Source organism: Chrysemys picta, chromosome 3 (assembly GCF_011386835.1).
Source record: "Chrysemys picta bellii isolate R12L10 chromosome 3, ASM1138683v2, whole genome shotgun sequence".
NCBI lineage: Eukaryota > Metazoa > Chordata > Testudines > Emydidae > Chrysemys > Chrysemys picta.
In genome coordinates this window covers 103,327,386-103,343,996 of record NC_088793.1, presented here as the reverse complement: position 1 = coordinate 103,343,996, position 16,611 = coordinate 103,327,386, and the positions used below count along the sequence as shown (strand labels likewise).

General features: G+C 44.1%; 1 long non-coding RNA gene across 8 annotated transcripts in view; it reads left to right on the top strand.

Annotated features, from left to right (window-relative positions):
• The window catches only part of LOC112060978 (uncharacterized), a 37,666-nt gene extending 23,922 nt beyond the window's left edge, over positions 1 to 13,744 (top strand). For 2 of the 8 annotated variants that reach the window (XR_010599677.1, XR_010599673.1), the window contains 4 exons: positions 1,502 to 1,815; positions 2,192 to 4,337; positions 11,769 to 11,829; positions 12,850 to 13,744. This is a non-coding gene — a long non-coding RNA (uncharacterized LOC112060978). Of the gene's footprint in view, positions 1 to 402; positions 1,414 to 1,501; positions 1,816 to 2,191; positions 4,338 to 11,768; positions 11,830 to 12,849 lie in introns of those variants that run through there. The other 6 variants (XR_010599678.1, XR_010599680.1, XR_010599674.1 and 3 more) reach the window with 6 other exon arrangements.
• The last annotated feature ends 2,867 nt before the right edge of the window (positions 13,745 to 16,611 follow it).

Sequence of the window (16,611 nt, the reverse complement as noted above, 5' to 3'; positions counted from 1 at the left end):
GAGGTCACATGTCAGAGGCACCCTGGCCTGGAGAAATATTTTCTTGTGATATGTGACATAACACCCTTTTCACTGTAGGACATGCTATTGCCACATTTGCATTCCCATTGTACTAGCTCAGTTTTAACTTCCTGGAGCCCAGTTTGGTGCATCATCTTCAACAGATCTTTTATTAACCCGCTGCTAGACGTCTAGGTTTAGCAGCACTCACTGAGGCTTCCCATTGATATTCCATGGTCATATGTGAGATGGAATTTGGCCAGTTGTGTACAAATATTTTATATTCATTATTCAAAATTATTCAAAGAAATTTCTCCTGAATTTTTTTTATTTTAAAACAGCTGCTCAAAGTCTGAACTCCAAACTTCAGGTTTTATAGTTTAGAGGTGATTAATGAAATAAGTCACCTGGTATTGTTTCCCCCCCAAATATATGAATGTAGTTATAATCTTGCGCAAATGTTTACAGAAAGAGAACTTAAAATCCATGCGTGTTTGAGTGCATATTTGTAAAATTTGCTTTCTGCAACCATGAGTGCTAATTAAACAGTGGTGTGAATGTTTACAAGAAGGGAACACAAAGGTGATGTGAGAATATTCATGGAACTTTTTATTTAGCATTCACCCAGTTCTTACTGTGTGTAATGGCAAATATACATTGGGAGTTTGTAGGCTTATTGTGCACTGAGGGGCAGTGAACTGGCCATTGTGTGGATAAATATCAAATGGCTAGCTACACCACTGGATCTAATGATTTTGCTACAAGTGTGTGAATACACTCTCCACTCTAACGCCACTCTAACTTCAGCAATTCTACCACTCTGGTAGATTTGAGATGAAGACTACAAAATCTGGTTGAATGAAGCAATGCTGCAGTCATCATTTAAGTGTTGTGAGCAATGGTTTAACATTGAAATTAGACTTCAATATGGGCACTAAAAAGCATGGGGAATGTAGCAATACTGTCTGATCCAAGCTGTCCATGGTGTAGACTAGTACTGCACTGAAGTTTATTGACCTGACTTTTGCGCTAGAACCATGACCTTCTATCAGCCAGCTCGTGGGGCTTCTGTTTGATCAGAAAATGGACATTGACCTGTCGGCTGATTCAGATTGGCTTGTGCCTCACACACCCCTTGTTACTCCCACAAATCACTAGGTCTGAATGAGATGGGCTACCCCAGCTCTTACAAAACCTTGGCACTGGGCCCTGCTGGTATCTGTGATAATGAGGAGTACTTACGCATACACTAGTTACGCATACCTTCATCTATTTAACCTATCAGGAAGGACACTAGTGTAATCTGAAACAATACAGCATAGCCTACGTTATTTTAAAAAATAGCTCACCTATCTAATTCTCTTTGTATTTGATTTTATTCGTGTTTTGCCAAAGTTACTATCTTGAGCAATGGTATGTAGCAACTGTAGGGGGAATTCTAAGGATCCTTCAACCTTATAAGAAGTCCATTCTCTTATGCCTCTAATTCCCCTCTGTTTAGATTGCAGTGAATGCAGCACTCAACATCTGGCATGAAGGGTGAATGAACGGCCTCCTCCAAGACCACTCTGAAGACTGGCTGACAAGAATTGCTTGGGAAGAACTGAGTGCCACCACTCCCACCATCTCCTCCCAGTGGCCAACAAGCCTCCTTTGCTATGGGCTGAACTGCCCTGACCTGTCAGTATGAGACCTGAAGCTATTCCAGAACTCATGCCTTGTCACTGTGGTGTCCTTGCTGCTAATCCCTACATCTAGCTGGCTGACCTTCAGCTTTCTCATGCCGTTATCTGTTGTGTAATGAACTAGAATCAGGTAGGTAACTTTGGTTTTAACTATTACATAAAGCAAACATGCATTTTGTAATAGTGTGTCAGTCCCTAATAGTGTATTTGGGGTCACTCTAGACTAGCTGGCTTGAATAAAATAAGAAATTATCCAAAACCTCAAACGGAACCTTCAGAAAAAGTATCATTCTTGTATTGATATTCATATAGCTTTGTCCTTTCTAAATTTTTGCTGAGATTGGAAATGCAAGCCAGTTTTCATAAGTTTTGCAGCTAGAACTCTAGAATGATATGTTTCCAATATGTGCAGCCAGACATTTGATTATCTGAACCAAAGCTCTGACTCTTCTGAGGTTTGCACAGCCCTTGTAACAATGAAGGCAGAAATCTTTTTTATATTACAGGATTCTTATCCTAATATATAAATATTATCTCACTGATGCTTCAAATGATGCTACTGATTTGGAACTAAAGGTATGTGTCATTCAGATATTTTTTGCACCAGTTTCCTGTGTGGACCATTAATTGGGAACAGATTTGCAAGAATACTTTTATTTCACTCTTCCCTTCTGGTCTTGTCTACCCTGGGTATATTCCTTGATCACATCCATCGAGTTCCATTCACCAGTTTAATATCACTGAGACCAATCCCAAGCATAGGCAGCCAAAATTTCTCTTTGCCCCAGGTGGGCCTACCCCAGTTTTAAGCAGTGATAAGCAAATTGTGGCTTAGTGTGACTACACATGGGGTGCCCATTGGTGGCCACCAATGACTGTAATCAGGGCAAATCCCTAGGATAGACAAGACCTTAGTTTTTCTGGTGGGAGGGGCTCTCAGGGCATTGTTATGTACTTGTTGATTTTATGGGCATTATATTCATCAGCCACCTTTCTGCTTTATATTCTCACCCTATTAGGCTCCAACCACTGCCTATGCCCTTCAGTAAGAAGGGTGGAATACTGCAATGTCTCATAACTATGGTTTCAGCAAGCATGTGTGAAAATGTCATTAGAAAGACTTCTCTGCAACAAGATGGCTGCATAGAGAACTGTGGGAGTCAGTATCTACCACGATCTGAGCCTTTTAGGCTTCCTGTGGACCAGGTCTAGCAAAAGCTGACAACCGTTCTGTTTTGTGGAAACTTGTGAGGTTAAGAAATCTGTTTTCCTTCCATATTGGAACAAAATCAACCCCGTTAGAACATTGTCCCAGAAATGGAATTGTGTCAAAATATCTGGTTTTGGATCGAAACCTGAGCTATTTGAGAAGCAAATGTGCATGGATGCGTGCATGCACGCTCTTTCTCGTTGAAACCCATATGTCTCTGTGAAACAGCATATTTCGCCAAAATTTCATTTAGTCAAAAATGTCCCGACCAGCTCTAGTTCTTGCTGTTCCTATGTCTGCTTTGCTGTGTAGTGTCACTGATGTGGCAAAAAAGCTCTCAGGCTGTTAGTGCATGACTTAATAAATATCCACATTAGACAAAACAACTATTTATTATGCATACAAACAAACATACAATGGCATACTTTCCTCTCCTCCCCTCTAACCAGTACTCCCATTTCATAAATGTGAATGGTGAAAGCCCACCCCAGATCATCGGAGACTGCAACAATGTTACACAAGCTGTTTTTTCCCCCAAGTCTAAATATTTTCCAACTTCTATTACATACTATTGTCTCCATGCTGTAAACTCTTGCCAGAACTCCCCCAACAGCATTCTTCACTGACTTTGCAAATCATTTAGACAGCAAACAAACCTTTTAAAGAGTCATTGATTTCTGCAAGAAAGCATTTATGTTTATTATATATGAAATAAAAACAACTAGAATGCACATTTTACAACTCCCAGATCTCCAGTGAAAGCCATAAACAAAACCTCCTGTGACAGGTCAACACTTTATTCTCTTCTATGCATTAAATTTGGGAATAATACTTCTTACCTTCCAGAGCAACCAGGACACCCCTCTGTGTATAAAGCAGTTTTAGCTGCTACCAACTCTACATAACTTCACCTACACCTGGGAATCACTGAATTCTCAGCTGACTTAATTCTTTATCACTTCTCCATTTGCCAGTTGTCCCCTCGCTTTTCTATGGTATAGCTCTTCTATATTTCTGCATACATACTCTGTATGGTAAGGTCACCACTTTATACAACTAGCAATGTACTGTCCTACTGTTTGCTATTTGTCTTTTGACCCTCCTCCTATTTGTTGATGGCATTCTAAGAGGAGACGTATAATCTAGTGGTTAAAGTACCAGGACTGGTGTCGCTAGATTTGGGTACTAGTCCTGACTGTGAAACAGTGATGTTGTGTAATTTTGGGCAAGCAGGTGAGCCACTTAAGCCTGCACCTTCAAAAATTGTTTCTGATTTTGGGTTGTTTCCATTTTTGGGCCCTCAGCTTGTTCCTACTCTCACTTAGAAGAGTGCAGATCCCTTGACTGCTGTGCAGTTGCTCCTGATTTACACTGGGGTTGAAGAGAATTAGGCACCCGGCCTCCGATTTCCCATGGAAAATGGACTTCAAGTGGAGTTGCAGGTGAGCAGAATCTCTGAAAATGTGAACTTAGGTGTCTCATGTTGGGCACCCAGGACTGAGGCATCCAAAATTAGAGGCCGCTTCTGAAAAGCTTGGCCTTTCGCTCTTTCTGTGTCAGTTGTTCCAATTGTTTAATACAAATATTTGAATGCCTCGATGGGATGCTTTGAGATCTTTGGGTGAATAAATATCTTTGCTGCAGACAAGTGAAATGTGCTCTATAGTAATATGGGACATTCACTGATGTATTTAAAAGTAAACGCCTAAACAGTTCCACATATTATTTTTTCACGCCTGTTACATGGTAACTTAAAAAGCCCTTCTCGATATTCCTAAATGTTGAAATTCTGAGATGAACTAAACAACTCTAACCATTTTGCTCAGGGGATGAATTGACTGTTCAGAAGAAATAATACACATGTTGTAAGACAGCTGGTCCCTCCGTTTTATGGCTCTTCTGAGCAAATTTGACAAATAGATCTTACGCCCTCCCTGTCAGAGAGTGATCAATATGCTGTCACATTCCTTTAGTAATCTTGGAATTTTGTTCCCCCACCCACGTTGATGATGGTATCACAGTGTACTTCCTTGTACTGAGTAAGGGACTGCCTCCTCAGGACATGTTCTTCTTAGTCATGTGAATTTGCCAAATTTAGAACTGATTGTATTAAATAAGCCAAATTGACTTTTCCACATCTATTCATCTCTGCACATTAAAATCAGTTGACTCTTAGGGTATGTCTACACTGCAGTTAGACACCCACAGCTGGCCTGTGCCAGCTGACTTGGGCTCCCGGGGCTCGGGCTGCAGGGCTGTTTAATTGCAGTGTAGATGTTCTGGCTCGGGCTGCAGCCCAAGCTCTGGGATGCTCCCACCTCGCAAGGTCCTAGATCCTGGGCTCCAGCCCAAGCCTGGGTGTCTACACTGCAATTAAACAGCCCCGCAGCCTGAGCCCCGTGAGCCCGAGTCAGCTAGCATGGGCCAGTCATGGGATTTGAATTGCAGTGTAGACATACCCTCAGACATATTGCTCCGTGATCAGATACCGAATGAGGAGATCAGAAGGCGTACAGAAGTGACCGATGTAGTGCAGGTGATGTATGACGGAAAGCAAAGATGGGTGGGTCATGTAGTCCTCAGGCAAGACAACAGGTGGACAACCCACATCAGTGACTGGATCCCCAGAGACTACAAGCAACCACTTGGCAGACTGAAAACACATTAGGGCGGTTCCCATGACAAAACTCTTTGGCCAGAAATGGAAAGAACGTGCAACAAAGTAGAATGGTGTAGCACTGGCTTGAGTTCGTGGAGGGACGGGCGCGGACAAAGGTGACATACCCTTAGATGCTGATTCTCCTCTCATTTATAGCAGCTTTACACCAGTGTAACTCCATTCACTTCAGTGGTGTTACTCCTGATTTACACTGGTATAAGGGAGAGGAGACCCAGACCCCCTAATCTCCTGGGATTTCTTTTCTTTGGATCAGAGTCTATTACCATGCACACAACAAATAACACCTTACTATCTGTCAGTAAAAACATGTAGACTCTTCTTCATTTAAATCTGTACAGTGACAACATAATGTTGTCAGAGAACTAGCACAAGGGGAAATAAACAGGAAAAAGCCTGTGGAACCAAACTTTAGCTGGTGTAAATGTTCATAGCTCCATTATGGAGCTAAGTCAATTTACACTAGCTGAGGATCTGACCCTGCGTCTCTAGAGCTTCCCCCCCCCCCCCATTTACTTATGGTTCAGAGGGCTTTTAATTAGGATTTTAGAAAAATTGCCAGTTGCTTTAATGGTTTTTTATTTATCTGACTCATCAACAACCCCATCGACAGGCAGAGTTCTTCTTTCTGAGTGTGCATTTCATAACTCTGATAGGTTAAGTTAGCCGGAGATATAAACTGCCAATTTGCTTAAGTATTTTTCCATGTTGGTGTTGACAGTTAATAAGAACTGATATATTGCACTGCTTTCCTCCAGAGTCTATTCTCTCCTTTCATATTAATAGGGAGTTCGAAGTGCTCACTGAATGGAGAATATTTCCTCTTGTAAATAATTGCTCTCTCTTTTCTGAAGCAGGCAGTGCAAGCTCAAAATAGAGAGGCTGAGAGAGAAACAGCCGTGGTGTTAGCCAGCTTCCAAGGATGCAACTGGACCCACAGAAATCAGGCCTGGATTAACCAACGTGCACTGTGTACACTTGCACAGCCCCTCCCCCTCATTTCAAATTTGTCCTGACCTCCCCTTTGTTATGACGGGGGCGCCTGGGACAAATTTGAGTGAGCGGCATTGTGACCTGGCGCACGGGTTGCAGCGCCACTCAGGTTTGTCTTGGCTGCCCTTCCGTCACGGTGGAGGAGCAGCTGGGCCAAACCTGAGTGACGCTGCCACCCCGTGCACCAAGTTGCAATGCCTGGAGCAGGAAGCTGGGCCTACTCCCACGGGATAGGACTAGCCATGGTGGGGTGCATGCGGGGCAGGTTCACTTTCCAGCCCCTCCACCTGGGACATCCCCCTCCACACCAGGCCAGGATTAGGGTTGCAGTGCCAGGACGAGGGTCAGGAATATTGGGCAATTTTCAACACTTCTCCACCAACATTTTGTTCTGGCAAAAGGAGATGGTTTCCTTCTGAGCTTGCCATTATGTTCAGAAATCTATTTGGTGACTAATATTTCCCCCAGCTCGACTAAAGATATTTGGAAAGTCAACGTGCCATTGATATGCAGAAAAACGTACATGACAAATGGACCCCTGGGCTTTGTAGGATTCCTGTAGATGCTGGTATCAAAGAGGAGATTTTTTAACAGCTCATGGAAAATAAGGATTTTTTTTCTGTCCGTTATTCACACCCCTTGGCCTCTCTTTGCTAATGTTTAACAGGAGTCTATTGATTACAACAGCCAGTGTGCACTGTAAATGGGAACTGAAGGTTATATTTTTGTCCCACAGCTGGTATGTGCATACACAGAAAGTGGAAGTTACATATTTCACAAACCAATATTACCGTGGGACGCCTTCCCAGTCATTGTACAGATGGCTGGGACAAAAAGGTGGTATCGTTTTATCTAGATACAGAGTGGTCTTCATTGCTGTAGTATCGCAAGTGTCACTGGTGTGAGCCTCACGACATCAGAGGTGAAAATTCAGTTGCATGCACATTGTGTGTGTCGGCAGCCACCTGATTAGCCTGCTGCCCCCAGGGGGCAGCCTCCCAGCCCCCTTTGGCGAGGCTGCCAGAAAGTTCACCCTCCATGTCTCATTGCCAGCTCCCAGAGCCCTTGATGGCCACCTGATTTATTCACAACTCACCTCAAAAGCATATAGAAAGCACATCTATGTCACTGCCCTCCCTATAGTAAGGTAGCAATTTAGAATCTGTGCCTCCTAAGGATCCTGATTTGTGGGGTCTGCCTTCACCTACAAGGTCCAGGGGCTGCTGGTGCATTTTCTCCTCTTCAAGTTCATGTTGCAGCTTTTCTCAAACTGCAGTTTTCCTCCACTAGCCGGTCTCTTCAATGCCAGCTGCTGCTGAAAAGGTGAACTCGGTCTGGACAGAGTCCAATTGCTGCCTCTATCAGCCTCTTCCTTGTTTCCCTCGAGGCGCTCATCCCCAAGATCTCCCAATTCTGCTGTTCCATTCTGGCCTCCAGCAACTTTGACTCTGGTACCCCATTGGCAATCTGGATGCTTCTCTCGAGTGCCCTCCCCATCCTGGAATATCATTTCTTTTCTGGTCCTCAGAGTGCAGCAGGTTGACCAGCTGTCCCTTTGTCAGCTCTTGAGAGGTTAGCTGTGTCTGCATAAATGCACCAGCTGCTTCTTTTGAGTTGCTCATAACTCATCTTTCCTGCCTATCTTTTCTCTACCTTCTCCTTAGACAAGAACACTGGACTGTTTTACTCTTGCTCTTCCGTCTATAACACTTACTTTCCCTGCTGTTGGCACTTGTTGGAACCTCACCACTGTCACTGTCTCACCAAATATGTCACAGTCACTGGGCTAACTGCACCTCTGACATTTCCAACCCATGTCTAATTTGCTTGTCTCTTCATGTGCATTTCCCTTGGGCCTTGAGTCATCACCTCTCTTTCCAGGTGCAATCACATGATTTGACCACTTCTGACTGAGCTTTGGGCTGCAGTCCCCTGGTACTAACTGTGGTTAGCTCAGCCAGTTTGACTGAAGCTTAGATCCTGCAGTTCTGTTCCCTCTGGCCTTGGCTACACTTGGGAATTCACAGCGCTGCCGTGAAGTGCGAGTGTAGTCGCGCCGCCAGCGCTGCGAGAGAGCTCTCGCAGCGCTGTATGTACTCCACCTCTCTGAGGGGAATAGCTTGCAGCGCTGCGAGCGAGCATGCAGTGCTGCAGGCGCTGATTACACTGGCGCTTTACAGCGCTGCACTCACTGCGCTCGGGGGGAGGGGGTGTTTTCACACCCCTGAGCGCAGCAAGTTGCAGCGCTGTACAGCACCAGTGTAGCCAAGGTCTCTGAGAGCAGTGCCAGTGGTAGCCAGTAACCAAACAACGTTCCTAAAGCAAATATTCTTTATTTAGAACCAAACCATTTACCATTCCCTGGATCCCAACTTCTTCAGACTCCTTCCACAGAGCCTCTTTCTGTGTCAGCCTGTCCCTCCAGACTGCCCCTTCCACTACAGAGAGCACCTTAGCTGTGTTTGATCTCAAAGTTCCCAGCCTGGCAAAACAGCTGTGTGATTTTAGGCCAGAGCCTGGAAGAAGGCCATTGTCCTGTAATTGCTCCCACTCCCACCAGTGTTTGCTGGGATGCTGCTCATTACAGCTATCATGGTGCTTTCCTGTTTGTTCTTCCCATAGCCTCATATTAAGCTAGATCAATGTAATGATACAGGAAAGTCTTATAACTGAACCTACAATAACTTCACCTCACCTCACAGTGTCATAAAATTATTACATAATTGTAGGGTTGCCAGGTGTCTGGTTTTTCGACAGGAACACCTGGTCGAAAAGGGACCCTCCCCAGCCCAGTGAAAATGAGCGAATGAGTGAGGGTGGGAGAAAGCGAGTGACGGAGGGAGGGGGGATGGAATGAGTGGGGCAGGGCCTCGGAGAAGGGACGGGGCAAGGGTGTTTGGTTTTGTTCGGTTAGAAAGTTGGCTACCAGTCTTAGAGTATTACCTAGCAGCTCCAAATCCATCACAAATGCCTTCCTTTCTCTAGTCCTATTTTGTGTGGCGATCATGCCCTAACTGGAGGTATTTACATTGTCCTTCTCTTGACTGAAGACCTACAGTCAGAAGCCAAATAGCTAATATTGGATAAATGCTTGTTAATACTACTCTGTCTGCTGTCCTACTGATGTCTTTTAGTGCTCTGCACTGAGAGTACCTCATCACATCAAAATAGCTGAAGCTGAACTTTGAAGGAATTTAGAACGTGGCTTGGCTCTCTAGTATTGGCTTTTGGATTATCTTCCCCATTGCTCTGCAACAGACCAGTCAGCAGCTATTCTTAAAGAAGCAAGTTTTTTTCCCCCTAACAAGTTCTTACTTTTACTTCTTCTGTCTCTTACAGGCCAAGATTTAATACAATCAATTCTAAATTTGGCAAATTCACATGACTAAGAAGAACATGTCCTGAGGAGGCATAGTAAAGTTTCCAAGCTGTATTAAGTCAATGTTCAGCTGTAAACTTTTCAAAGAACAATCATAATGTTTTGTTCAGTGTTATGAACATTTCTGAGTTACGAACAACCTCCATTCCCATGTTCGTAACTCTGAGGTTCTAGCAGGGGTCGGCAACCTTTCAGAAGTGGTGTGCCGAGTCTTCATTTATTCACTCTAATTTAAGGTTTTGCGTGCCAGTAATACATTTTAATGTTTTTACAAGGTCTCTTTCTACAAGTCTTTAATATATAACTAAACCATTGTTGTATGTAAAGTAAATAAGGTTTTTAAAATGTTTAAGAAGCTTCATTTAAAATTAAATTAAAATGCAGAGCCCCCCGGACTGGTGGCCAGGACCCGGGCATTGTGAGTGACACTGAAAATCAGCTCGCATGCCGCCTTCGGCACACATGCCATAGGTTGCCTACTCCTGTTCTACTGTATATGAATCTCTTCCATTATCATAGAATTGCAGAATTACATCACCAGGGATAATAAAAAAAAAAAGACCTATTTGATCATCTAATCTGTTTCCCTGACAAAGCAGGAATTTTCTCTTCAGCACATTTTCTAGTGCTATGTCCAGACTCATTGAAAATATCCTATGGAATGGGACTTTTACTGGCTCTCTTGGGAGACTATTCCACAACCTAATACCTTTCTGTGACAGCAGGCGTTTCCTTCTATACAGTCTAAATTTTCCCTTTCTTTACCTTTGGCTGTGCTTCCTGGAATCATTCTACTTACTAGGACAGGGCAAAATATTGTTCTTTCTTAGCTAAACTATACGTAGACCTTTTAATCTTGCCTCATTTGACTTTCTCTACATACGCTTGATCATTCTGTTCCTCTTAAATTAACTCCCTCCAATTTGTCAGATATCTTTCTGGTATTGAGATGCCCATGGACGAACACATTATTCCTGCAGTGGTGGTCACACCAGAATGAAACAGGACCAAATCTAAGTCCAACTGAAATCCGTGGAAAGACGGATCATTGGCTCAGGAACTACTGCCTCATCTCTCTGACTGCATGCCCCCCAAAGAAGCATTGCATTTTTGGCTGACATTTCCAACTCATATCTAATTTGCTGTCCAATGCTGCCCCTGGATCTTTTTCAGTGTCACCACTTTCCAGGTTTCTCCTTCTTTTTGAATATTTTGTACAGTATTTCGGATTATTATTGGTTGTATGCGTCAAGCTGAGTCTCATTTTTCTAAAGCCTGCCCTTGTTTGTGATCTCTCTAGGCCAAGCCCTCTACCCCAATGTAACCTCTTCACACTGCTCTGGTGGGACAAAAGGGCTGTCAGTTGCCATAGGAGAGCAGCTGGGGACTCCTCTAGCATGGGAATCACTGATTGGCCTATACTAGGGATCGGCAACCTTTGGCACGCAGCCTGCCAGGGTAAGCACCCTCGTGGGCCGGGCTGGTTTGTTTACCTGCCGTGTCTGCAGGTTCAGCTGATCATGGCTCCCACTGGCCAGGGTTTGTCGTCCCAGGCCAATGGGGACTGAGGGAAGCAGTGCAGGCTCAGGGATGTGCTGGCCGCCACTTTCCGCAGCCCCATTGTCCTGGGACTGCGAACCGCGGCCAGTGGGAGCTGCGATCAGCCGAACCTGCAGATGCAGCAGGTAAACAAACCGGCCCGGCCCGCCACGGGGCTTACCCTGGCAAGCCGCGTGCCAAAGGTTGCCGATCCCTGGCCTATACAGTGCTGCCAGCTTGCATGATTTTTTATCCTGAGTCTTGTGATATTTTGTTTTTCTTCAGGTCCCAGCTGCTGGAGTCAGGTGGTTACATGAGAATCTCAGCTTTCATTAAAAAAAGGAAAGTAAGTTTCCAGCTTGAAAACATGATGTAAGTGCACCCTAAGGGCTCACAAACCAGAAGAACTCCATTTGGACTATTTTTGTAAAATCTCATGATTTTTTCAAGGCCCTACTCATGCTTTTTGAATGTTGGGGGTTGGCAATATCGCATACAGTTGGCAGAGCTGACTCTACACCACCACCTTCTATTTCCCCTGAGATAGGGTGGATGTGTCAGAGTATTGCCTGGAATACTGCTTTGCTCCAGACATAACCAGCCAGAGTACCCGTCTCTTAGGGTATGTCTACACTGCCAAAAAGACCCCGAGCCCTACTGCAGCAAGTCTCAGAGCCTGGGTCAACAAAACCAGCAGTGTAGACATTTCTGCTTGGGCAGAAGCTCAGACTCTGAGGCCCAGCCCCCTCGCCGAGTTTCAGAGTCTGAGCTCCAGCCCGAGCAGGAATGTCTACACTGCTATGTTTAACCTCGGAGCATGAGCCCCACGAGCCTGAGTCAGTTGACCCACTCTCTGAGAATCGCTGTCATGAGGTTTTTTTTCAGTGTAGATGTACCCTTAGGGGCCATATCTCCCAGCAGCTGGAGGCTGATTTGGTTTCCAGCATCCACTGAGATCAGGAAACCACAAAGGTGACGCACAGCTCCCCAAACCCTGCATGCAGATTGGCCAGACCTGAGGATCACAGCCTCTATGTTCCTTTGTATTATTTGCAACTTCCCTCAGTTTAGTAGCATCTGGGAAGTTCATCAACGTACGTTATGTACTCCCTGCACCAGAACATTCCTATACATATTATAACTTAAGACTGCATCTCGCAGTGTTCTGATTGACTTTGAGGGGAATTGCACCCATGTAACTGACAGCAGGTCTGAGATCAGTAACTCCACTTGCAGCAGGAAGGAATTCTTTGGCTCTTCCCATCAAGAAATCTTAGTCCTTTAGCTTTGTGGTTGTGGAGGTGTTATTTGGGAGCATGCAGTCGTATAATGAATATGCCTGGGTTAGCACTATGCTTTTTTTCAGCAGGTGTCCATTTGATGGCAAGTACTTCAGTGGCATGACCTCAGGCATCAGCAGTGACAGTACACATTTATAACTGCATTATTTAACTCTGCCAAGTATTTTCAGGACACAGGTAGCATAAGGACATCGTATGAACCATAGCTGTATTTATGCAATCCAACTTTGATTGAGGAAGGAGAAGAACATACTCTGTTGGCAAGAATGCAGCCCCAGGAGTAGTTGTGGACAACTTTCCCCTTTTCTGAGTTTCCATTATCATTGACATTTTTCAGACTCAGACTTTGTTAGAGACGAATTTCCTAAGGGTATGAGCTGGGAAGATGACATTTCATTGACATACTTGATGTATAAAACGCCAAAGAAAGAGTGAGGTAAATTACAAGGTTGTTTTGATAACTTATTGAGGTAGCAGAAGTAGCTTGCTGTGCTGTAATGAAAAGACAGGAAGTTGTGGTTAAGGCATAGGGTTGGGAATCTGTCCTATACCCAGCCCTACCACAAACTTCCTGTGTTACTTTGACAATGTTTTTCTAATGTACCCACTAATTTTGGATGCCCAACGAGGGCCCGATTTTCAGAGATGCTGAAAACAACAGAATCGGGGCTGCTCTCAAAATCAGTGGCCAAGGTGTGGCAAGGAAGGCACTCAAAATTAATGGGAGCTTTTGAAAATAACAGTCTAAGCATGTGTGTCTGCCTCAGTTTCTCTTTCTTTAAAAGGCAGATATTAATACTGCCTCTTAGTGATCTTAAGAAAGATGACTTCATTAATGTGTGTGGGATGCTAAGTTACTAAAGTGAGGAGTCCCATAGAGATGCCTATAAATGACCAATCTTAATTAAATGTAATGGATGTCCAAGACTTTTTAAATAAAAATGTTTCTTTTACATTGTTTCAGGGAAATGTGTGAATTTTCTTTTCAGTACAGCTTGGTTTGAAATGTGTGTGAAATTGGTTTCCAAGGTGTTGGGACTTAAATTTGTAAGAATACTACTATTACTGCTAATAATAATGATAATGAATAACAAAAATGATGATTCTTCTAACTCAGGTGGGGAGATTTTCTAACTGATCCTCTCTCCCCTCCCTGACCTCACTCAATTCCTGCTGTCTATACACTTCCTCATGCTTCCTCAAATCCACTGATCCTACAACTCCTTCCAGTCACTCTTCAGTGCCAAATACACCAGTGATGGGTTTTTTAAAAGCGCTCAGCATTGACCTAACTGTGGGGGAGTTTGATCATTGACTTCAATGGGAGCAGAGTTGTGCCATTGCTGAGCCCTTTTGAAAATCCCTCCCCCTGCTTCTAAACCTGCCAAGGCCCACGTGTGGGAGGCAGCATGTCACACAGACCCCAAATGAGGGACACAAAGTAAAGTATTTCAGGCAGGAAACTTAAAATGCTGTGGTATTAATATTGAATTTCTTAACTAGCTGTCTAGAATCTCAGTTGAATTATTCTGTATTTCTGATGTAAATAATGGTTATCAATAAAAATGAGGGGATGCCAAATTGTGTGGGACACTGGGGCTAAAACAAGTCCAGTCCCTTGACTGGAGGAACGGTTGAGTGGTCTGCCCCCACTCCCCCAGTACTCACTAGAGTGACCAGATGTCCCAGTTTGATAGGGACAGTCCCAATATTTGGGGCTTTTTCTTATATAGGCTCCTATTACTCCCCACCCCCGTCCTGATTTTTCACACTTGCTGTCTGGTCACCCAGGCCAGAAGTGGCCACCATAACATTCTCACTATAACAGGCTACGGTTATGTGCACTGTCCCTCTGCCATAGTGATCTTGAAGGGGAGAGGTCAGAAGCTTTGCCTTCCTCCTCCCTTGAGGAGGATTTCTCTGTCACTCCTTTCAGGTGGAGACCATTAGGGACAGAGGCATAATGATTAGTGCATTCACTCCAAACAAAAGTACTCTTACCATTTCTCCCAAATCTGTCAGTTCATTACTCTCTCCTCATAGCTCCACCCCAAAATTTGGCTGTTTTCTTTTCCTTCCTCACTCAAATCCATTTGTTCTTTCTTCCCCTCAACCCTATGCTACTTCACCATGGATTTTTATTTCTTTCCCTCTCCCCAGAAGGAACATGGAGGGGCTATGAGGTGGGCTCTTTCCTTGCCTCTCCTTCATGGACATATGGGGAGGAGTCTAGCCTGTTACCAGCTTTTATAGAAGGGATTGATTCTTCAGTGCCTTCTATCTTGTGTCATTACATACACGTGTGCAAAGTGAGTGGAAAACACGACCCCATCCTGATTTAGTAGTGTTTCAAACTCACTTTGCACAGCTGTAGTGGTGACACACGGCAGGGGTGAATCAAATTCTCAGGGCCCTATTCTCTGTTGTCCTAACTCTTCCTTTCCAAATACTGATGCCATAAAGGATGTATAAAAGCGATGGATCTCCCCCCAGTGGAATACCCTGGCATAGGGGACTTCACAGCTGGCCTACACTTCTCCCCCTTGCAGCATCCAGCATAGAGGGCCTGGCAGGGATTTGCTGTGGGAGTCGGCTGGACCAAACTGACACTGCAGTCTGGCTACATGAGGATATGGGCATCCTGAGCATAAGTTAGTGCACCCTTGAGACTGCTCTAACGTACGTTGGGAGCTGACCAAGCTTAGAATACAGGGAGAGTTAAAGAGGTCCTAAAGTCATCTTTGTAGCTCACCCTCCCCTGTTCCTGCGCTAAGTGTATCTCAGCTGGAATGGAGAATTGGGTCCTCTATCTTTATGAGAGTGAGCAAGAGCCCCAATTATGGTGCTTGATCAGTCAACACCAGACTGGCCAATGTAAGGCAGCATAGGTAGCGCTGGTTTAGTTTGATACTTGTTAGTGTTGCTAGTGTGACACCATGGATAAGGCTCGGAGTTGCAGGAAAGTGGATGCTAATAGGCAATTGGCCCCCAGGCCATAGAATGAATAAGAAGCCCTAGCCTGACTTCTCCTTCCTAATGATAGGTATTGATTTGCCTTTCTCAAAAGCCACATACAGGAAGCCAGGATTCTCCTGGACATTTCAGCTCCTCTGGCTTTTTTTAAGTGAATCTTTGTAAGCATCATTAATACTAATTATTCCTGAGCAATGGAAGTGAGCAACCTCATAAAACTGTTGGATCTGTACCAGTGTTTACAATTTAGCATGACTGCCTAAAGGCTCAAGATGACTTTTTTCTCCACAACATTGATTGAACTCTGATAAAACACATTTTCCCCTCTATGTACTCTTATCCTGTGAGATGGCTGCTGTATGAATAAATTACACAGTGGGAACTAAATGAAAAGATTTCATACTGATCATCATGTGCATATTTTAGTTCTCCCTGGTGTTTGCTTTGCCATAATCTCTGCTCTAATATGGCTGTGTACAGTCATAACTCTCCACTGTCTCTCAGCATGAAGGATGGCCCTTCTCTTTCACACCCAAGCATCTTCCCACAAAGCTTGATGTTGTCTCTTATTTTTGTAAATTTTTCCAGAAATGTGGGATTATGAAATGGAGGTTAGAGAAGTTCTGCAAAATGAACCCCACATCAAGTTAAATTTCTTCCCCTAATACATTTCTTGTGTCTCTCACTTTTAGCCATAAAGTGTCCCATATTTGGCTGTTGGAAGAGACTGAGGCATAACCATGGCAACCTAGGGCTTGAAGGGGCAGGCTGCTGCAGTTCACTACTGACACTTATAATTTATGCAATTAAAACTTGAGTTTAATCTTGAAGACAGTGGGGTCTAGGCTTCTAGA